Raw genomic sequence first — 23,535 nt, 5'->3', positions numbered from 1 at the left:
GAAGAAATTTTCCATTGAGAATAGGCACCTAATCCACAAGGGGTGTGTGTGTGTGTGTGTGTCCGAACGAGCATAGAGCACCAAATTCTTCCAAGTATAGGGCACCTCGTACAATGAGAGTTACATGGGCATATTCAACACCAAGAATATAAGGAAAGAGGTCTCTTGCATACTTTGGAGATTCCCAATGGCAAATAGAAAAGTATCTCTATGGATTTTATTGTGGGTCTACCAACCATTGTATGAGGTATGACTCGACATGGGTGATTGTAGATAGGTTGACTAAACATTGTAAGTTTATTCCAACCAAGTGCAATATTAAAACTCCCAATTTAGCTAATTTATTGATTGATAATCTTTATAGACTATAAGGATTGCCTAGTAATATTGTTAGTGATCGTAATCCCAAGTCTACTAGTCACTTATGGAGGGCTATCTTTAAACGATCAGGAACACAACTCAATCTCACTACTACAGATTATCCATAGAGTGATGGTCAGATTGAATGGGTTAATCAAGTGCTAGAGGATATACTACATGTATACATTAACAAAAAGCAATTGGCTTTGGAAAGCATGCTACTACTCGATTTAGTCCCTTCATGCTTATGTACGGGTTTCAACCTAGGTCACCAATTACACTGGGGTTGGCTATGGAAATTCAACAAGTCAAGGGCTTTATTCAAGATCGTATGGATATGCTCAAGAATTCTCATCAAATGTTTTGAGAAGAACAAGACAAATACAATAAGTATACTCATTAGAATTGTTGGCAAGTCACTTTCACGGGAGGTGAAGAGGTTTTCTTACATGTTCACAATATTCAAAAAGTCTAAAAACTTAAGTCATCTCTTAGATATTGTGGCCCATTCAAAATACTCAAGAGAGTTGGAGATACGGCCTACAAACTTTATTACTCATGCACTCTTGTATCCATCCAACTTTCGTAAGATCAAGATAAAATACTTCACTAGATTTATCTTGAAATTTACTTTTTACCAGTACAAGCGCTTCAAGAGTACTTACATTTTGTTCTTGTAGCATATCCTCCATCTTTTCTTCATCTCTGATCTCAAATTTGGTCTTAAGGGGTAGGCATGTTTCCCTCAAGTGAATCCTACCACCGTTCCAAGAAAATAAATCTTTGCTCTTGGCCTCTTCAAATCCCTCAGTCATTCTTTATGTGATTGAGGCTATCACACCACATTCAATTGAAATTCCCTCTAATCTTCTAAGGACCTCTTTGCTTTGACCTTGATGATGTACCCTTATCCTCAAGCCAGACAACATTAAGGTTAAGGTTCAACTCCTTTATACCTTTCACAAGCTCATTCAAAATTGGCTCTTCTACCTTCAAATCCTTCTCTTTCGCTTGCATTGGCACACAATTATATAGAGTGCTTCGATCACTTCCTTCCAATCTGACTTCAAGCCAAACTCACCCACTAAATCCAAAAGAAGATCCACTAGACTCTTTTGCAACTTTTGATCTATAGCATATACAAATAACTCCTCCTTTTTTAGAATAAGATTTTTTTTGGCAATCCTCAAGTGGATATAATCACTATTTCCCTGTATAAAATCATATAGATCATCATTCCTGGCCAAGTATAGTATGCACATTAATCTCAAAACCTTATGAACTCGGCACAATACAACACATCTTAATTTTTTTCTCACTATTCCCGCACAATGGCACAACAATGCTTAACAATGCTTTGGTCGACATGTATGCCAAATGCAATGTCCTCAAAGTAAAACTGCTTTCTATGAGATTTCTTTCTAGGATGCTATGCTTGGAATGCATTGGTTTCAACATTTTCCCAATATTGAAAAGGCATTTTGACAAACCTATGAGAGTAACCATGATGATGCCATTGTTTGAGTAGCTTTCTGTTTGGTGTGCTCTTCTAGATGCATGTCAAACATGGGGGGATGAAGCTTGGAGAATTGGCTTTAATTTGAGAGTACAACTAGTTGGATGTAAGGCCTATACAAGAAAAAATTGTTTTTAATAAGCTTCTCGTCCAAGGTGTCATCAATTAGCTTCATTGATTGTGGGATACACCCAATATGAACAAGGCGTTCTAAAGAAGCTATGAGAGTAATCAAGATGATGCCATTTTTTGCCTATCTTCCAAATTTGGCATGATCTTCTAAGCACAAGTAAAGAAATGGAGATTGTGAAGCTTGGAGAATTGAGCTTTGAGGGTGTAATACAACCAACTCAATGTAAGGCTGTCGTATAGGTCTTAATGACTAGCATTTATGTTGCTAGAATGAAAGAGGAGGCACAAAAGAACATTCAATGCATGAGGGTGACAAATGTTGCAACCAAGATCAACATGCTAGGTTGATGCGAGTGGGAACTTTTTAACACCACAACATTTGCAAAGCTGTAGGTGTATTTAAAGCTACAAGAGCTTGACTTAAATCTTCTGAAGAAGTATATATTTCCAAGCATGTCATCATTTTTCTATAATGCAAGTATGTAGAGAGAACCAAGATTACTGTACAACACAACTTTTACCTTTAACGTCTTTGATATTATCGAAGAAACTGACATGTATGTGATGATCATTAATCCTACCTATCAAATGGTACACTAACTTGTGCATCTTTCACTCAGGACCTACACATAATGAAGCTTTTGAACTTAACCAAGCAGAGACATAATTCAAGACAGAATAAACACATCAATTAGAAAAAAATAGCATACATATTGACTTCTAGCTATAGTATGGTTATGTGAGAAGTGCTACTTTTAGACACTAGTTAATTTGTGTTTTTTATAGATCATGATATCTATTCTTGCTGATGCCACATTACATAGCGGATACAATGAAAGAAATAGCCACAACACAACATTATAATGCACTATTTCTTAGAAACGGACATCTAATTTTTTGAAATTGAGTTGAATTCTTTCCTACTAATCAGGGTATAGTAGTTGTGAGTCACAAAACAAACAACACATCAATAGTAACTTTTACTTCAAATTTATACTTCCATAAAAAAAAAGTAAACCTCACCAACGAATTTCTAAAACAAGGCCAAGCAAGAATTGTGAGGAGTCCCATCTATTCAAATACTTTGAACACTCGTGCGTTGCATCTCTTTCTTGAGGTATGTAAAGCATGCAACCATTGATGATTTCTTTAGGGAAAATTACCAAAATACCGCTCTAATTTGTGGGAATTCCCAAAATACCCTTGTATCTATTTTGGTTGGATTGTTTAAAATTTTCTAATCTTTATTCCTTTTTGACAATTGAGATCCTTTTTTGAGTGCTTAGCATGTGATTTGTCACAAATTACCTCGCAAAAAAATGCAATTATGTTTCAAAATAATGAAGCAATCTATGTCCAAAAGTCTACATAACCAACTCACATTCTAGTTTTAGCATCTTGTATTGATACACAATCAGTCTTCTTATAAAAAGCTAGAAATTTTTTTATCTTTGGAGAAATTTAATCTCACAATCAGGGGTATTTTGGGAATTTTGGAAAATTTGAACGGCATTTTAGGAATTTTTGAAATTTGAGGGGTATTTTGGGAATTTCAACAAATTAGAGGGTATTTTGGTAATTTTCCCCATTTCGTTATAACGTCCTTCCAACCAAAACGCAAGAGGAGGCGTTGTCTGCTGACAATGACTCGTTCTTTTTTCAGCTTCTTCTGATGTTTTTCTGCATATGCAAATGAGGAACAAGTCGAGGGCTATGTTGGCCGCCTCTTCGGGACTGCATACTGTCAAGGTAAGAAACGCTCTCTCTCTCTCTCTCTCACACACACACACACACACACACACACACACACACACACACACACACACACACACACACACACACACACACACACACACACACACAGACAGTCCTTATTTTCAATTTTCCTGGTTGGGGAATATGGTATAAGCTGGCTGTGTGTCAACAGAGTGGCGCCAAATCCACTGATAAACCCAAGAAAGAAGCAATATTCACTACACAAGTCAAGCATACACAGGGAGAACATGCTGAAGATTCAAAAACAAAGAATTTTTCTTTTCTGACCAGATTAAAAGCCTGTGCCCAGAAGAAAGATTTGTATCAAGTCGGTAGGATACACACCGAGCTTTGCAATAGTGGGCTACTTCAAAAAGACGCATATTTAGGGAGTGCATTGGTCAATGTGTATGCCAAGTGTGGTGCCCTCATGAAAGCACGAGAAGTTCTTGATGGGCTTCCTGTCCGAGATGTCATCACTTGGAATGCGTTGATTGCAGGCTACACCCAGCATGGCTTTGGCAAGGAAGCTCTGGGCTGTTTTCACCAGATGCAAGGGGAAGGCCTTTCTCCAGATGCAAGCACCTATGCTTGCACCTTGAAGGCTTGTGGCCTTACGCAAGACCTTCGCATGGGTGAGAGAATTCATGGTGAGATTGCTACTCAAGGGCTGTTGGACAAACATGTTGTGCTTGGCAATGCTTTGGTTGATATGTATGCCAAATGTGGTGCCCTTATGAAAGCACAAAAAGTTCTTGATGAGCTGTCTATCCGAAATGCGGTCTCTTGGAACACTTTGATTGCGGGATATGCCCAACACGGATGTGGCAAGGAAGCTTTGTGCTGTTTTCATTGGATGCAAAGGGAAGACTTCTCTCCAAACGCAATCACCTATGCTTGCACCTTGAAGGCATGTGGCCTTACACAAGACCTTCACGTGGGTGAGAGAATCCATGATGAGATTGCTAATCAGGGGCTGTTGGCAAAACATGTTATGCTTGGCAATGCTTTAGTCGATATGTATGCCAAATGTGGTGCCCTCATGAAAGCACGAGAAGTTCTTGATAGGCTTCCTGTCCGGGATGTCATCACTTGGAACACATTGATTGCAGGATACACGCAACATGGCTGTGGCAAGGAAGTTCTGGGCTGTTTTCACCAGATGCCAAGGGAAGGCCTTTCTCCAGATGCCATCACCTATACTTGCACCTTGAAGGCATGTGGCCTTATGCAAGACGTTGACATGGGTGAGAGAATTCACGATGAGATTGCTGGTCAGGGGCTGTTGGAGAAAGATGTTGTGCTTGGCAATACTTTGGTTGATATGTATGCCAAATGTGGTGCCCTTACGAAAGCACAAAAAGTTCTTGATGAGCTTTCTGTCCGAAATGTTATCTCTTGGAGTGCGTTGATTGCAGGATATGCCCAACATGGCTGTGGTAAGGAAGCTCTGTGCTGTTTTCGCCGAATGAGAAGGGAAGGCCTCTCGCCGAATGCAATTACCTATGCTTGCACCTTGAAGGCATGTGGCCTTACACAAGACCTTCACATGGGTGAGAGAATTCATGATGAGATTGCTAGTCGGGGGCTGTTGGAGAAAGGTGTCGTGCTTGGCAATGCTTTGGTCGATATGTATGCCAAATGTGGTGCCCTCACGAAAGCACAAAAGGTTCTTGATGGGCTTCCTGTTCGTGATGTCATCACTTGGAACGCATTAATCGCGGGATATGCCCAACATGGTTGTGGCAAGGAAGCTCTGGGCTGTTTTCAGCAGATGCGAAGGGAAGGCCTTTCTCCAGCTGTAATCCCCTATGCTTGCACCTTGAAGGTCTGTGGGCTCACACAAGACCTTCACGTTGGTGAGAGAATCCATGATGAGATTGCTAGTCAGGGGCTGTTGGAGAAACATCTTGTGCTTGGCAATGCTTTGGTTGATATGTATGCCAAATGTGGTGCCCTCGCAAGAGCACGAGTTGTTCTTGATGGGCTTCCTGTCCGGGATGTTGTCTCTTGGAGCGCGCTGATTGCAGGATATGCCCAACATGGCTGTGGCAAGGAAGCTCTGGGCTGTTTTCACCAAATGCGCAGGGAAGGCCTCTGTCCAGATGCAATCACCTATGCTTGTACCTTGAACGCCTGTAGCCTTACGCACGACATTGACATGGGTGAGAGAATTCATGATGAGATTGCTAGACAGGGGCTGTTGGAGAAAGATGTTGTGCTTGGCAATGCTTTGGTCGATATGTATGCCAAATGTGGTGCCCTTACGAAAGCACAAAAAGTTCTTGATGAGCTCTCTGTCCGAAATGTCGTCTCCTGGAGCGCGCTGATTGCAGGATATGCCCAACATGGCTGTGGCAAGGAAGCTTTAGGCTGTTTTGACCAGATGCGGAGTGAGGGTTTCTCGCCAAACGAAGTTTCTTGGAGTGCTCTTATAGAAGGATATGCCCAGCAAGGGCTGGCCGAGGAAGCTCTGAACTGTTTTTGTTGGATGCAAGATGAGGGAACCTCCCCAACTGCAATCACTTTTTATCGTGTGCTCAATGCATGTAGTCACTCAGGTCTACTAGATGAGGGCCAAATGCTTTTTGATAGCATGAGGGAAAAGTATGGCATTAAACCAGACATTGAGCACTACACTTGCATGGTTGACCTTTTCGGGCGGGCAAGGCATTTTGATAAAGCTATGAGAGTAATCAAGATGATGCCATCATCTGATTATCCTCCAGTTTGGTTGGCTCTTCTAGGTGCTTGTCGGAAATGGGGAAATGTGGAGCTTGGAAGATTGGCCTTTCAGCGTGCGGTAGAATTAGATAACTGTAATGCTGCAGCATATGTATTAATGATTAGCATTTATGCAGCTGCAGGCATGCAGGAGGCAGCACAAAACATTGAATGCAAATTGAAAGGTTTATAGATTTTGTTGGGGATGCTGAGCATTGGCAAGCAGACAAATTTATTCTAAGCGACAAGATCTTTAACTCAAAATTTTCCCTACAAGGAAATTCCCCAGATTTGCATTGGGTCACACAAAATCTTCCCCTTGATTCGAAGAAGGTTTTCTTTTGTCAGCATTATGAGAAACTGGCTACTGCTTGTGCAATCATCAATACACCACAAAGACCAGGTATGCGCATCACCAAAAACATGCAGGTTTTCAGGGATGGCCATGCCGCTACCTCACCGATTTAAAAAATAGATGGACGTAAAACAGTGGTCAAGGATTCAAATCCCTTGCATGTTTTTGAAGGTGGAAAATGCTCATCTGGTTATTATCAATAAGAAATGAGGAGTGAGGACCTTGATCTTAAGATTGTCCAAAGTAGAGGCTCAGGACTCTCATATCAGAATGGTCGGACATTGACTTTTTATCCGAGCCTTCAGTTTCTTGGCCATCCTAGCTGGAGAGAGGCCCGAGCTGAAATGCAAATGAGCAAAGGAGAGGCTCCCAAGTGGTTTATGCTCAAGAGCCTCAAACTGGCAAGACGCAAAGAGTGGTATGCCTTGGTGGACGCATATGAAGGCCGTTCTAGGAGGGGAGGGTCCACTCAACCCCTATAAGACCAGAACGAGGCCAACAGATGGAAAGAAGATCTGGGATATTTGGAACGATCATGCTTCTTGCATCTTTGCTTACCCAAGAGCATTGGCGAGGTTGGAGGGCATTAATGACCTTTTGTCTTGGGCTGAAGTAAGGGAGGTACGTAGAGGTATTAATTGACATACAGAAGGAATCCCAGCTTTTCCCTAGAGCTTCTCAAGATCCTTATCAATGACAAGCGAATAGAACGGATTGCAACAAATGAAGCATAGACATGGCTTCGAAGAGCTGTCTTCAAACTGCTTCGTACTTTGTTTGATTTGAGGAAGTTGTCGTTTACCTTTGTGATGGTGTATATGCTAAGAGTTATGGCATCTTTTAGAATTCGGTCAGTGAGTCCCAATATCTCCAATCACAAACGGGAGCGCACACAAATAATCAACAAGCTGAAAATGAATAAAGTTCCAACTCAAAAGAGATGAGAGGGGAAATTGACATAGTATTTGGAAGATGGGTTAGTGTCCCCTCTTAAAGAGAATCTTTATTAGAGAGAATCTTTTTACAAGCACAAGAACCTGAGTGACCCCTCCATTCTAACTCACCAGACTCCATGGTCCATTCCTTCTCTTGCAGGAAATTCCCGATAGACGAGCTCTCAATTTTGTTTCCGTTTGTTCCTAGAGCATGAAGCTTTACATACCGTTCCTGAAATCTCTTGAGCATAGGTCGAGCCCTCCTTGGTCCTTCTTTGTGATGGAGAAGCCGAGTTGGTGGTTGTTAGCAGCAAGCTAACACGGATACCACGGGTATCATTTTTCGGATCTTTTATTGTAAAAATACTTATTATTTTTGATAAATTGAGAATATTGTAACTCTTATTTTTCGAATAAACCTTGTAATTGATGAGTCGGAGCTACAAGCTTCCAGATTGTATCAACCTGTCATTATCAATCTTTATTTAGAGCTCTCAAATTATTGGTTTTGACCATCAAAAACCTTGGTTAAGATATAAAAACCAATTTTTGTAAGTTATTTGTAAGTTTTTGATAATGAAATACACAGTGTGAGCTAACGGCGTTCACTTCTCTCCTTCTCGCGCTTCCTACTCCTCCTCCAATTGTCACATTGCAGTCGCGTTTGTTGCATTGCAACTGTAGGTAAGAGCTCTACGCATATTGACGTAAACACATCACAGTATTTCGTAGCTTTTGGCTTCGCCGACCCACGGCTTAATTTCATCATAAGTAAGAATTTACACTTCAAAATAAAAAACCAAGCATAGGCGGGGTATTGCGGCATCATTGCTAAGCATTTAGGTACATTCTGGGTCGAAAATGACCAGGTCAAAAATTCACTACGGTTAATAATCGCAAATTTGACATTTGACTTACAGTGGGATTTGAAACCATAAGCATGTGCTTACGTTGCAAACAAGGAATCGATAGCTTGACAGAAAGTGCAATTCAGTCTAGTGGAAGAAATTGACAAGTCAATTTAAAGGTAAGTACTCTATCGAGGGCTTTACAAGTGTTTATGAATCTTGAATTTAGTCGTGTACTAGAAAATCAGTGCATATTTGGAGAAATCTCCAGTAGAGTATCCACCAAAGAAAGCGTAAATCAATGCAATTCCTTGCACACTATATATGAAGAAGTCTCAAACACTTTTTCTGATTCGACGTCCGAAATGTCTTTTTATTCGACTCACTCAGAAACCGGAACGACAATGCGCTATAAGCACATACTTTCTTTTTATAAGACTAATCGTCATGGAGCTCAGGTTTACCTGGATCCTAATGAAGAGTACACTATTCGCATTGATGACCATAGTATTGAGTTCGAAGAGGAAATCAGGACAAATAAACAAGAAAAAGTGTATATAGATCGAAATGGAACTCAGTATTTATAAGTCGAAAACCTTGACGTGATAGACAAATGGGGATTAGAAGTAAATACCATAATTTCAGATATGGTCGCAAAAGAAGCACCACCAACTTTAGAATTCGAGGGATATAATCAAGTTGATTTGAAGCCTTTGAAATGGTTTAGTACTGATAATTTTAGGATCGGAGTCTACTGTTGGGAGGATAGAAACATAAAAGATCTTCTATGGACTTCGCATGCCAAATCAGAACAACTAACGCCCATGAAGATCATCTATATCTTCAAGATCAAAGAAAAGGGACCAACAGATCTACCAACCTACCTGTTTAGGGATTGTTATAACAACAACTTTGTTATGATGACTCCTAAGGAGGTGGAATAAACCAAATATCAAGGATATTCAATAAGGGATTAGATCTTGGGCCAAGGACCAGAAACTATCCCAAGAGATGAACATCATGAGAGATCTTCTGAGAGTAATGTTAAGAAACCAAAAACCACCTCATTACACAGAAAACCGGGTGGCACTAAGACTAATCCAGGGCTACATGAATCACTATTTCCAACAGACTAGTTTGAAGGACTTAAAACAGGACCAACTGCCAGGAGATCGGGAGTTGAATCAAATAGACGTGTCAGACTAGCTGATTTTCAAAAGTGGGTCAAAAACTATAGTGAATCTGTGGATCCATATGACCACTTAGCAAGCTTTAAGCAAGTGCTAAGAGCAGAACGCATATTCAATTTCCATATTCAATTCGAAGGGTTTGGAATGACATTAGAAGGAAAAGCATTGACATGGTTCCAAAACATTCCACCAAGGTCAATCATGGACTTGAACATATTAGCTCAAGGATTTGTAGCTGCTTGTTTCAAAACGGGGATCAAACACAATACTGTAACTCAAATCTACAGCTTTAAACAGAAACAAGGTGAGTCTCTTAAGGATTGTGCAACTCGAATGAAACAATACATTGCCAGATGTCCAGAGCTAGAGATACCTGCAAAAGAACGACTAGTATCATTGTTTCTACAGGGTCTGCTAAACAAAGAACTTCATGCTAACTGTATAGCAAAAAGCATACAACCCTAGAAGCGTGTGTGTCATATGCTATTGATCTAGGAGACAATTGTGATATTTTCAACGAAGAAGATGTCCTTCAGGATAATGAAAGTGAGAAAACAGCTTCCACTAAACCAGCACAAGTGGGAATGGCTGCTGCAGCACCACTTTAAGCCATAGAAGACATGCTCAAAAGGATGAAGGACATGATGAATAACATGCAAAAAGCACCTATGAGGGGACCAGGACAAGGGATACCTCAACAGGGCCAACCAATTAGACCGCAGAAATGGTGTACAATCGAGAAAAAATGGACTAACCATGAGACCAATGAGTGCTACTACCGACCAAAGTATGATGGAAATGTTCAGTACGTGCCCATGAGGCCACAAGGACAACCCATGTACAGATACCAGCCTAACCTGGCACCAGCTCAAGGACCACCGATGGATATGGAAACACCTCAACCTGTGTTGGGTCAACAAACTTCGTATCCAGGACATAATGTAGTGTCTGTAAAGTACATGCGTTCAGAAAGAGTCATAGATGAACAAGCACTAGTACCTGTTACACCCTATGCTGAGCCTAGTCCATCTATAATAATGGTAGAAGGAGATTGGTATAATTCATATTTACCGCCAATGGAAGAACCTGTGACTTATGCTCCACCAGAGCTCGCACTAATGTATTATGTAGCTAATCAAAGTGTTAGACCTCCTATGGTAAGACTCATGATTAAGCCAAGAACGAAAAACTGTCACAACTGTGGTGCAGATGATCATTGGAAAAATGAATGCCCAGAGCTTGACAAAAACCTCAAGCCGGTTGAAGCTTATTGCAAAAAGGGAGGACACTTCCCAGAAGATTGTGTTAAAAATCCTTGAAACAAGGAAAAACAATAGTAAATGTAGTCAAGTGATACCTAGGAGCTCATTTGAGAGTGAACCGATTGTTCCAATCAAGGTAATCACTAGAGCACAGGCTAAGAAAAAGAAACATAACTCCTTTGATGATTCGGAGAATACAAAAGTTGCGTCTCAAAAGACCAAAAGAAGTAGAAGCAAAAGGTATGAGATGAGAAAACAGAAACAACGAGCTGAAACCGAGGAGAAAGCAAAAAAGCTATTCCAGGAAAAGACAAAAGAACCTGGAAGTGAAATCAAAGAAACAACCGTGAAATCTGGAGGATCAATTTTGTATGATAAAATTTTTGAGCCTATTAATGCTAGCAGGGCTTAGAGCAGGCCAAAACATGGAAAACAAATGGAAAAACTATCCTTCTCCAGACAATCTACCTTCTGGTATGGACATGGATGTATAATCCTTGTATGGGGATTGCGGATTTGAAGCTTCAGGAATGTCTAAACCATTGACCTTGAAAACATTACCCTCTTACTTGGGAGATAACGAAGATGAATCCATAGTGTATAAGACGACTCAAGTAAAATGAGCGGAACAAACCCTAGAAGTAGACAATATTCAATCATGTCTACACTCATCCAATGCACTTTTACTTTGGGAGAATTGTTAAAAATCAGACCATATTTATGGAATGATCTACAAAAAACCCTAGAGAAGGTGAGAATAACGGGGCTCATCGTAAATTTTTTGGAAAGATTGAAACACGAAATGGATAACAAGGAGATTCGATCTGTTTCAATGAACAAAGTTGGAGAATATTACGAAGGGAAAGAAGGAAATACCACCTTTCTAGTGAAATATTATGACATTGAAACCGCAATACTGGATAGTGCGACATGCATAGCCATAGACACAAAAGCAGTATGGGAATCCTGAGAACAACCAGCCATTAGACAAATTCGAATGAAATTGCAATTGCCTGATGGACATATTGAAAGACCCTTGGGACTGCTAGAAAAAGTGATACTTAATTCTTGTGGGATTGAATTTCAACACACTTTTGCCATAGTAGACTTTCGGAACAAACTCAATTACAAAATCATATTGGGAAGACCTTTCATGCGACAGGTACAACTTATCCAAGATTAGGGAAACAACTATCTGTACTTGAAGCAAGTGGGATCTATAACAAGGGTTAATCTAAAAGATCACACTTACAGAGATGTCGTGAAGATGCCCATACAAGAGTTTGATTCAGCCTCTTCGGCTGAAACTAAGCTTCCTTCGTGGTTAAAGAAAGACATTTCTATTTGGATGTGCGGAGCTTCAGAAAGGGGAGCTTAAAAAGAGAAGAATGTACCTTAGAAAGGGATTGCACAGACGAAGCCTATGTACCTGAACCCTTTCCAGAACATTTGTTTGAGCCATTTGAGTGGACTCAAATTTTAGCGACAATGGATGTATGTATGAATACGTCTATGCCTACTCAATTTTGCAATGAGGATGGCTACGATATAAATTCCATCCAAATGATTTCAACCCTCCACATTGAGAATGAAAATGAGGAACCCAAGGACTTGATGAAAGCTCAACAAGTCTTTTCAGATCTCTACTACGACGCAACAGATGAGTTAGAAGAACACTCAGCTACCTCAGAAGATTCGAGGTCGGAAAAAGAACATGTGAGAGCTAAGCTACTCTTGAAAGGAGGGTTTTTTGACTTTCTTAACCAAAAATTGAGAAGACAAAAATGGTATAGATAAAAAAGAGACACCAGAAACATGAAAACAAGACCTATGACATCAGTCTGAAGTAGAACATAGTTCTTGATGCAGATAGATGCACATGATTGTGTCAAGGACAAAATCACTTGTAGATATCCTTTGAATGAAAATCCAGAAATGTCAAAAACATTGAGAAAAACAAGCAAGGATACTCAAGCAAAGCCAAACAAACAGGACAAGGAGCCAACCATGACACAAGTTGAGCGGAAAAAGAAATATCAAGAGTTGAAAAAAGCTTTAAAGAAGATATATACAGCCGAAATGGAAACCACAAAATAGGATGGTAAAGATGTAACGAGTGTTCCATCCCATTACAAAAAATATACTCTCCAAGACTGAAAAATCATAGTAGAACAACCTGTTAGAGAACTACGAAAATAAGGCGAGTCCTATGAAGGGCTTGAAAATGCGAAAAAGATAGATTTGACTGAACCAGGAGAAGAGCTTAGGCCTGCATACATTGCAAATGACCTAATAGAAGAAGAAGAAGAAGAGCTTTTACTAAGCATGCTAAAAGAATACCGAGATATCTTCGCTTGGTCTTACAAGGATCTCAAGGGTGTTGATCCAAAAATCTGTCAACCTACCATACCCATAAGAGATGATGCGAATTCAAGTAGACAAAGGCCATACACATACAATGAAACATTTGCCAGGAAGATCAAAGAAGAGATTGAGAAACTAAAAGAAGCCGAATTCATTTATAAAATTGAACACACAGATTGGGTGTCTCCAATTGTGGTAGTACCCAAGAAGAATGAAAAATTATGAGTGTGTGTCAACCTCAAGAAAGTGAATGCAACTACCATTAGAGACAACTTTCCTCTTCCAATCACCGAGCATGTGTTAGAACAAGTTGCAGAGAAAGAAGCTTATAGCTTCTTAGATGGCTTTTCGGAATACAATCAACTCTTGGTTGTCCCAAAAGATCATCATAAAACTGCTTTTGCAATGGAATGGGATATTTTTGCCTATCCGGTTATGCCCTTTGGGTTAACTAATGCTCCTACCACATTTCAAAGATTGACGAGTTATGCTTTTAAAGAATATCTTAGGAAATCCTTGGAATATATATGGATGATCTATGCATACATTGATCAATCCGGGCTGATAATTTTGAACACCTCAAAAAGGTAAATGTAGACTTTATATGATTTGCTTGAATCCTAAAAAGTGCACATTCATGGGTAGACAAGAAAAAATTCTGGGACATATAGTATCTAAAAATGGCATAGCTACTGATATAGATAAATGTTATTGCTGATTTGCCTAGACCAACAACAATCAAGGGGGTTCAAGCCTTCATGGGACATTGTGGATATTATAGACGGTTCATTTACATGTACGCTATAATTGCAAAACCCATGTATAGCTTGATTACACATTTTGAATGGATTGATGAGTGTGAAGAATCCTTCATGAAGCTTAAGAAATCTCTCACCTGAGCTCCAATATTGAAAGCACCATATTGGAATAAGATATTCCACATACATGTAGATGCTTCCAATTTTGCCATAGGGTGTATACTAGCTCAACCGAGAGACGGGAAAATTGATTTTCCTATTTCTTATGCTAGCTGACAGTTGAACATGGCAGAAAAGAATTATACCACCACTGAAAGGGAAGGATTAGGAATGATCTACACTGTAAAAAAGTATCGATACTACGTACTAGCAAACAAATTTGTGTTCTTTGTGGATCACCAAGCCTTATTGTACTTGGTCAACAAGCCATGCAGCACAAGAAGAATAGTGAGATGGTTCATCATGTAGTTGTAAAAAATGACACTACTCATCAAAGAGCAGATCATTTGTCTAGGATTGTCTCAGGAGAAACTCCTAAAGGAGGAGATGATGATCTATCAGATGCATATATGTTCTTTGTGGAAATGATACCTCGATGGTCAAAAAATATAATATCATTGATGACCATAGCTCAAGTGGATTCGCAAATACCACTTCCTATTATAATCGGATTAATTGAGCAATCGGCTATGTATCAATTACTAGCTGGTAGGCTATACAAAAGAAACCGAGATGGAATATTGCTCTTATGCATTAATCCTGAAGAGAAAAATGAATACCTAAGTCAAACACATGTTACCATAGTGGGACTTCACTTTGTGGAAGACGAAACTATGCAAAGGATCTTGAGACTTGGAGTATTTTGGTCAACTATGAGAAGTGATGTTCGCTCTTTAAAACTTGAAAGTAGGGTGTGGATAAATCCTAAAACTTGTGGGAAAAGTAATCTGTGAAGAAAAAGATAAAAAATATGTAAATCTGGAAGAGTTGTATCTTAGGCACGTCGGAGATAGAAAACTCTCTAGAGAGGGTATTTTAACAAATTTCAACTCATGTAGTCTAGTCAGACCATAACACAACTCTTGAGAAAATTTCATCAAATTTGGAATTGTGTAAGGATACAAACACCAAGAAAACTGCAAAACCAAGCCATGGGATAAAAAATAGTGATAAAAATATTGGTGAATTGTCCAAACTTTGTGAAAGTCATTGTACAAGCTTGTAGAATCCACTCCAAGTTACAATAGCCAAAAATATTTCTAAATAGAGATTTTTTTTTGGTGGGACGCGCCGAAGATAAATCTTCCACCAAGAAAGCAATTTTGTCATTTTGACACAAAGCTTGACTTTGGCACGCTGTGGAGACCCTAATTGTGTGATAAAAGATGAAATAGACCCTACACATAGGTGCGACCATCTTAGGCGCGCCTAAGATAAAACTGAGCAGAATTACATATTTTTTGCACATAAGGTCTATTGGGCACTAGAGAAGGACTTTTTGTATATTTTGTGATCGAGGATTGACAAAATATGGAATCACATACGGCTTTAAGTGTTGTCTTGTAGGGAATTGCAACTTTGTGAAGGACAAGAGAGAAAACAAAAAAAGCATTGCATTTTAAATCAAAGACAACCTTCTAGGTTTGAAGTATCATTTCAATTAAGTTGTGTAAATCCATATATGAACCTAAGATCTCGTAGAGTTTTGGGAAACTCGATTGACTTAGGAGATAATATGAGAAGAGAGTCCATAGAAGAGAGTGTCAACCAAGGGAGACCATTATAAACTATTGTGGAAGAAGTGCCAGACACTTACTCCGATTCAAGCTCAGACATGTCTTCTTTTTTGACACAATCAAGAACTAGGACCTCTCTCAAGTTCAAGCACATCTTGACTTGTTTTAAGACCAACAAGTATGAAGCCCATATTTATTTGGACCCAAATGAGGAGTTTGGAGTGAGGATAGATGACCATACCATTGATTTTGAAGAGGAGGTTAGGGCAAACAAATAGGACGACATATATGTAGACCAAAAATGGAGTACAATATCGCAAGATACAAGACCTTGATTCAGTGGATAAATGGGGATTAGAGGTTGATACTCTAATACCAGATAAAGCTGCAAAGGAGGGACCTCCAGTGTTAGAATTAGAAGGGTATGAGTTCATAGATGCTAAATCATTGAAACTCATCCCCATTGATAACCTAAGACTTAGAGTTTACTACTAGGAAGAAAACAATATTAAGGATTTGGTATGGACTTTCTATGTCAGATAAGGACAACTGAAGCCCTTGAAAGTTGTGTACATTTTCAAAATCAAGGAAAAGGGACTAGCAAAACTTCCCTCTCATCTCTTAAGGGATTGTTACAACAATAATTTTGTCATGATGACTCCAAAGGAGATTGAACAAACCAAGTACCAGGGACAATTAATCCATGAAGTGATTATGGTAACCGTACAGGAAATCGATTGGGATGTGGATCCAAATTCTATATCTTATGACAGCATGGCCAATCAATAAGGAAACACAACAAGGAGTAGCCATCTCAATGGTACCAATGGGAAAAGGAAAACGAAAACCACCTATAACAAGGGAGAAATGGGTGACATAATGACAAGAAGAGGTCCACATGAGTCACAATTACCAAACAAATGGTTTGAGGGATTAATGGGAGAAACACTGGCTTAAAGGGAGAGAGTGAGTGCTGAACACAATCGTAGAGTCAGACCAATAGATTTTCAAGACTAGGTTAAAAAATATAGCGGGACATGAGATCCATATGACCATTTGGCCAGCTTCAGACAGGTTTTGAGAGCTGAGCACATAACCGATTTCCATACACAATTTGAGGGATTTTGGATGACCTTGGAGGGCAAAGCCTTGACTTGGTTCCATACCATACCTCCAAAATCGATAACCAATTTGTCAACTTTGGCCATGAAATTTGTCGCTACTTGTTTTAAAATGGGCATAAAGCATAGTACCGTGGCACAAATCTATAGTTTCAAACAAAAACAAGGAGAAACTATCCGAGATAGTGTGAGTCAAATGATGTAGTACATCGAAAAATTCCCGGGTTTGGAGATTCTAATCGAGGAAATACTAGTCTCACTATTTCTAGAGGGGCTATTAAACAAATATTTGCATGCTATTTTGTATAGAAAAAAACACATGACCTAGGAAGCATGCAGTTTAGATGCGATTGACTTGAATGATAATTATGAGATCTTCAATGAGGAAAGCAAAGCTAAAAATACTCAGATCAAGTGAAACACATACACTATGCCATCACAAGTAGGATCAACAGATATAGCTCCTGCCAATGCGATAGAGAACATGCTTAAACACATGAACGATATGATGAACAACATGCAAAGAATGCCAATGCGAGGCCCAGTGCAGGGGCACAATCAGGGACAACCTATGGGACAACAAAGGCAGTTATAATGGTGTGCTATTAAAGGGAAATGGGCAAATCATGAGACAAATTAGTGCTAATAAAAGCCAAAGTATGTGCCAATGAGGCCACACATGCAACCCATGTATATATACCCGTCCAATATGGAACCCATGCAAAGATCACCCATGAATGTGAAGCAACCTCAACCAGTATTAGGTCAACAACCTCCACTTATAAGGAATAGATCTATACCGATCAAGTGCATGGTGTTTGAGGAATAAACCGAGGAATAATCGCTAGTACCCATTACTCCATATCCTAAGACTAGTTCAGTAACAATGGGGATAAAAGAAGAGTGGTATAACCAACCTATTGATAGCCATTTTTCGGCTCTCCGTAATTGCCATAGTGATTTACCTCACCCTACCAAAATCACCTAAACACTGTGGTTATTTTTACCTTTCATTGTACATAGGCGTGCGTGAGTTAGGAGGCTTTTCCCATATCTTCTTAAGACCCTCAGCTAGCTAGTCATTGGGCTAGTTAAGATTAAAGGACAGTGAAGCTGGTATGGAACTTGAATAATACATTTCTCCTTCATTTTTAGCGTTGACTCAAAAGTCTTAATCATAAAGAATTCTTAATGACTCGAGGTTACTTTAATTACTGAGTGTGATCTTACTCAACTAGGTATTTTTCCTTTGGTGTGACCGGATTGTGTTTCTCTTGTTAGGTCTGAAGATCATTTCTTTGCTTCGCTCTCTATCTAGCCTTAATACGCTTACCCTTCTTACCTAAACTTTAACCTTTTTCCGTTTTGAGAGTTGACTCATTCCTCTATTGATATCATCCAAGTAATACCATGTTCTTGACAGTTAAAGGATTTCATACTGATCTTTCAATTAATCTTGCAATTTCTCCTCCCTTGTGTACCCAATTTATTTCGTCCATCCTTTTTTTCTCTTTTGTCTATAGATTACTACCTCATCTTTCACTTGGTAATCATATATTCCATGTATAATAACAATTAGACTTGTAAAAAAACCATAGACGATTTAAATCTCAAAAGAATTGACTGAATAGAGATGCTTGAACTCCATAAATATGATGATTGATCACATCCGCATAAAAATTACATCAAAAGTGTCATCTATATCTTGAAGAATAATTTTAAGTTGTTCCGAAGAACCAACCAAAATATGATCAAGGGTTTGGACAAAAGGGAGATATTGATTTGATTCCAAAAGATGAATTACATGGGCTCATCCTCCAAAACTTGGAAATTGGATAATTAGTTGGTCCCAGTCCTCCCAGGAAGCATCTTCAACGGATAGCCCTTCCACTTGATTAGTACTTCTCGAAGTGTCCTGTGCCGCAGTTGCTTCTCTTTAGTTTGCAGAACTTGTTCTGGTTCCATTTGAAAATCTTCTTGATTGACGAGAATGGTGTCATTATGATTCAAAACATGTAGAGGGTCAGCAATATATTTCTTAAGGAGGCTGACATGAAAAACATTATGAATGCGCATGTGAGGCGGTAAGGCTAACTCGTAGGCTTGTTCTCCTATCTTTCTAAGGATTCCAAAAGGTCCACAATATCTGAATGCAAGCTTACGAAATTTTCCTAGCTTTAAGGAGTTGCGTTTGGGTTTGACTCTGAGGAAAACTTGTTCGCCTTCGCTAAAGCTTTTAGCGGAGCGGTGAAGATCAGCATAGCTCTTCTGCCTATCACTTAGCTTTCTTCAGGTTGTCTCTAATGACTAGAAGCTGATGATCCATCTCTTCCAGGGTAGACTTAGTGGCAAGAACATGACGAGCTAGGTCGGCTAATCGAAGAGGAACTAAACATTCCTGACCATACAAGGCTTTAAAGGGTGACATTCCGAGGCTATGATGGTGAGAAGAGTTATAAGCAAACTCAACTAGGGGAAGAAACTTGATCCATTGCTGGGGCTGTTGGTTGCAGTATGCTCGAAGCATATCCTCAATGACTTGATTCACTCGCTCAGGAGAATGTCCAGCAGGACACACCAAAGGCCAAAAACAGTGGCTCGTAAGGAAGGCTACTAGGTACCGCCTTGTAAACGACCACTTGTATTGTAAGGGCGAGGATCAAATTCTCAGGCGGGTGCCAACCTCCAGTGAGATCACAGAGGTAATTTCAAGTTGTGATGATGGCGTCTGCGGCGGTCATTTTTCTCTAGATATCACCAGTAGGAAGATTCTACAAGCAGGACACTCTTGGCCTAGCTTGAACAGGGATGTACACCATTGGTGTTATACATGTAAGGCTTGTCAAGTGGCCAGTGATCGAACATTAACCTACGAGCCACAAACTCCTATCATCTCATATGGTCCATTTGAGAAATGGGGAATAGATGCAATCGGTCCTTTACCAAGGGCCCAATCAGGTAAACTGTGCATCATAGTGGGTGTAGACTACATGACTCGATGGGCAGAAGCAACATCCACCACCCGCATTACAGCCCAAGAGGTGGCAAAGTTCATTTTTGAGCATATCGTTTGCCGTTTTGGCACTCCTCTTGAGATAATATCAGATAGAGGACCAGGATTGAGGTGATTTGGTGGGAGAACTGATGAAGAAGTTAGGCATCACACGCCGGCATTCCACACCATACTATCCACAATGCAATGGTCTGGTAGAAAAGGTAAATGGAATGATTTACAAAATCATCACAAAGCAGGTGAACAATCACACAGGGGACTAGGATAAACATCTCATGGCATCTCTTTGGGCCTACAGAACAACGTTCCGAACATCACTAGGTTTCACCCTTTCCATCTAGTTTATGGGAAGGAGGAAATTCTACCCATTGAGGTACAAATAGCCAGCTTACGAGTTTTGGCTAGCGAGATACATCGTCCGATTGTAAACCTCCGAAACCACATCTTGGATCTGGAGAGACTCCAATTGGATAGGGAAGAAGCAATTAATCACTATGCAGCACATGCAGAACGACGCCGGCTCACTTTCAATCAAGGGTTTAAAGAAGGGACTGAAAAAAAGAATTTTAGTATTGAGATACAACAACAGATTTGACACTAGGAAGGATAAGAAATTTCAACCCATATGGGAAGGTCAATTCATCATCAAGAAACGCAATGACAACGGCAGCTATAAGCTGATGGAAGCACATGGGAGAATTCACAAGACTAGAGTCAATGGATGGAGACTGAAAAGGTATTTCCTTAGGTTTGATCCAAAATTCATGCTAGACATTCCAGAGGAGGGAGAACCCTCCAACTCCACAGCTGAAGAAGCAGAAGAAGGGCTAGAAGCATGAATGCCTCTAGCCAAAGGGAGAGGGCTAATGATTGCCAACTTTTAAAAATCAAAGAAAAAAAAGAAAAAAACTTATTTTTCCTCTGCTGGAGCCTTGGCGACACTGTTGGAAGGCTCGGCACCGCCTGGTCAATCCTTTCAACACCTCAACGGGCATGGCACACCCCCCCCCCCCCCCCCTTTTGGATTGGCCAGCCTTATCACCCTCAGGCCCCCGCTTGTATATACCCCAGCCTAGCCGACCGTCCTCGGTTTCAGATACCCTTTCTCTCTTCCCCCGTAGTTTATTCCCCCCCCCCCGGCGGGCATTGGGTGAAATAACGCCCCCCCCCCCCCTCTCTCTCTCTCTCTCATTTACCCTACATACCTCTCTCTAATATCCTGTCTTCCGCTCTCCCAAACCTCCCCCCCCTATTGGCCACGCCCGGCCAGCCACAAGCCTCGAGCATTCACCCCGACCCCTCTCTCGTGCTCCGCTCCCTCTGTGTCGAGTCACATGGGAAGCTCCCCCCGCTCTCCCGTATTCTTACACTCACCCTCTCCCTCTCTCACACTCTTTTATCCCCCCCCCCCCCCCCCCCCCCCCCCCCCCCCCCCCTTCCCCACCCGCTCGCCTCACCCTCCCCTCGGCTTCACTCACCCTCCCCTTGGCCCGCTATCCCCACCCTCTATTCCCCCCACACCATTGACTTCTACCCCCCTCCTCTCATTCTTCAGACATCATGCAAGACGGAGGATAAGACAACCCCCCCCCCCCCCCCCCCCCCCCCCCCCCCCCTTCACACACACTCTTCCACCCCCCCCCATTGTGCGCCTGCCCTATGGGATTCCCCCTCCCTCTAGCACCACCTCATCCTCTCTGTCTTTCTTCCGTTTCAGCCTGAAGGCGCAGCGCACGGAGCCATGGAGCCCATGCTTTCCCACACCACACACTCACCCCCTCATCCTCACCGTCTCCCTTATCCTCACACTCACATACACACACACCCCAATCCCCTCTCCGTCTCTCGCGCTCTGTTTCGGCAGCAGCCGCCCGCCATCTCGCTCTCGGCCTGTACAGAAGCAACGTTTTCTCTCTCTCTCAACACCACACACACACACACACACACACACCATGCATACACACACACACACACACACACACACACACCATCCCCCCCCACCCCAAGCATGCGTAGCTACCGCTAGCCGTCGAACAGAAAGAAAAAAAATAAATAAAAACATATATATAATATATACATTATGTACATAAGCCCGCCGTTCCCACCGCACGCTCGCACACACATACAAATACACACATGCACTCACGCACACACACCCATATACATATATATATATATACACATCCACCCACATGCACATACGTACACACACACACACACGCGTATACGCACTACAAATACAAAACAAAACGAAGGACTCCACGACTAGGACGACCACAAAAAAGAAGAAGGATCCAAAGCACGCGCCACCAACAACAAAAAGAGGAAATGCGCCAAAGGCATGCCCCGGCCGACCCCGAAAAGAAGTATGCTCGACACCAACACACCAGCAACACACCATTCTCCGGCAACACGCAACCACGACGCCATTCCAATAATTATAGGTTATTTTCACCATTTCTTCAGTTTTCACCTAAGCCATTGTAAAATTCCCATTGTAGCAAGCTTCACAATCATTGGGTCGTCCTAGAGAACGCACCAAGTAGTTTGCACCACCTCGTCTCCCTACCTCTCTACCACCACGGCGTGCCATTTGTAAATACTGCAGAAATAGTTCTCTGCAGAAATAGTTCCCCCAAGGGTTTTTGTCATTTGCAAATCTCTCTCTCTCTCTCTCTCTCTCTCTCTCTCTCTCTCTCTCTCTCCATCACTGTGTGTGTAAGTTCACGGTGTTCATATCATCGTGGTTAGCGTCCTAGTCGCTTTAAGCTAGGTGGTGCCCCCTGTTCGCTTTACCGTGACAGGCTCGAGGCGCGCCATTCGGCCCCTGATGTTTTAGAGGCCGTCGGGGCTCGGGGTCCGCTTTGCGTCCGTCACTGCTTGCCAAACACAAAAAAGGTTTCGGCATCTAAGCTGCATGAGATATGGTGTGTTGATCCTTCCATTGCTGCTTTATGGTAATGTTCACTATCCCTCATGTACCTTGGAGAATTCTTGCTACTTATTCAAAATGGTGGTTCAGAGTTTCTAAGAAAAATGATTCTTTACACTTTATTTAGGATTTGAAACCTGGGCCAATAAGGTAACAATCATGAATGTGGGTACATGGCCAATTATAAATGAGTTTTAAAAGGCATTTGTAGAAAGATCAATATACTTCATAGGGGATTTGTACTCAGGGTATGATCAATTCCAACTAGCTATGGAAAGTAGGGGCTTGACTACCACAAGGATAACTTTGGTATTGGTAAAGCAGAGACTTGACTACCACAAGGAAACTTGTGGGATTGGTAAGGATGTGCACCTTACCTTAGGGATCAACTAAATTAGTTTCACATATGATGAACGCTATAAACAAAGTCTTACGTGACTTCATACCTCAAATTATGATGCACTTTCTTGATGGTGACTTGCTAATCAAAGGATGTGATGTAAGTGACATAATATGGCCTTGGACAAGAGGGGT

At 41.0% G+C, this 23,535-nt stretch overlaps 1 pseudogene across 1 annotated transcript; it reads left to right on the top strand.

Annotated features, from left to right (window-relative positions):
• Positions 1 to 3,619: 3,619 nt before the first annotated feature.
• Positions 3,620 to 7,815, top strand: LOC147455785 (pentatricopeptide repeat-containing protein At2g39620-like; annotated as a pseudogene). The gene is made up of 2 exons (XR_015188414.1): positions 3,620 to 3,757; positions 3,936 to 7,815. The product of XR_015188414.1 is annotated as a pentatricopeptide repeat-containing protein At2g39620-like (transcript).
• The last annotated feature ends 15,720 nt before the right edge of the window (positions 7,816 to 23,535 follow it).

This window comes from Adiantum capillus-veneris, chromosome 6 (genome assembly GCF_014529385.1).
Source record: "Adiantum capillus-veneris isolate H3 chromosome 6, ASM1452938v2, whole genome shotgun sequence".
NCBI classification, from domain to species: domain Eukaryota; kingdom Viridiplantae; phylum Streptophyta; class Polypodiopsida; order Polypodiales; family Pteridaceae; genus Adiantum; species Adiantum capillus-veneris.
The sequence above is the reverse complement of the archived record's forward strand: the minus strand, read 5'-3'. Positions and strand labels throughout refer to the sequence as shown.